Below are 761 nucleotides of genomic sequence, written 5' to 3'. Positions count from 1 at the left end.
CTTAAAAGACCAAGTTTCCCTGAGTCCCACCTCCTGTAGCCTCTGTCTGCTGGCTGCTTCTTGGACTCAGCCACTGAAAAAAACCTCTTCTAATGTCTAGTGCAGGGGTCGGGAATCTATAGCTCGCAAGCCAGATATGGCTCTTTTGATGGCTGCATCTGGCTCACAGACAAATCTTTAATAAAAAAAATGTTAAAAATATAAAACATTCTCATGTATTACAATCCATTCATTTCCTACCACTCATGTTTATGGTTGTGGGTGGCTGGAGCCAATCACAACTGTCCTCCGGGACAACATTAAATTTTTATTGGATAATGTGTAACATACACAGGTCATTGTATGGCTCTCACAAAATTACATTTTAAAATATGTGGCGTTCATGGCTCTCTCAGCCAAAAAGGTTCCCAACCCCTGGTCTAGGGCCTGCAGGAATTCAGGGATTAGGAAGGGGATTGGGTGTGGCTCCGCCCCTTGGCCTGAGGTGTCAGTCTGTCCATTTTTTTTTCACAGTCCTCAGTAGGGTGTGGCCCCCAGAGTCTGATGGGTGTGGCCTCTGAGACCCAGAAGTGTGGTCTGCTGGCACACTGAACAGTTTCTACTGGGTCTTCCATGAGGAGGAAGCACCAGTCATAGACTCGGGAGAGTGTGGGGTGGAGCTCTGGTCTCAACAGCAGAAAACTGAGCCGTTTTGTGGCCCCTGCTTCCCAGTCTCTCAGAACGACCATCACCATAATTGGGGTAGAAGAGAATCCCAAGGG

This window comes from Saccopteryx bilineata, chromosome 5 (genome assembly GCF_036850765.1).
Source record: "Saccopteryx bilineata isolate mSacBil1 chromosome 5, mSacBil1_pri_phased_curated, whole genome shotgun sequence".
Taxonomy (NCBI): Eukaryota; Metazoa; Chordata; class Mammalia; order Chiroptera; family Emballonuridae; genus Saccopteryx; species Saccopteryx bilineata.
Note: the sequence above shows the minus strand (reverse complement) of the source record.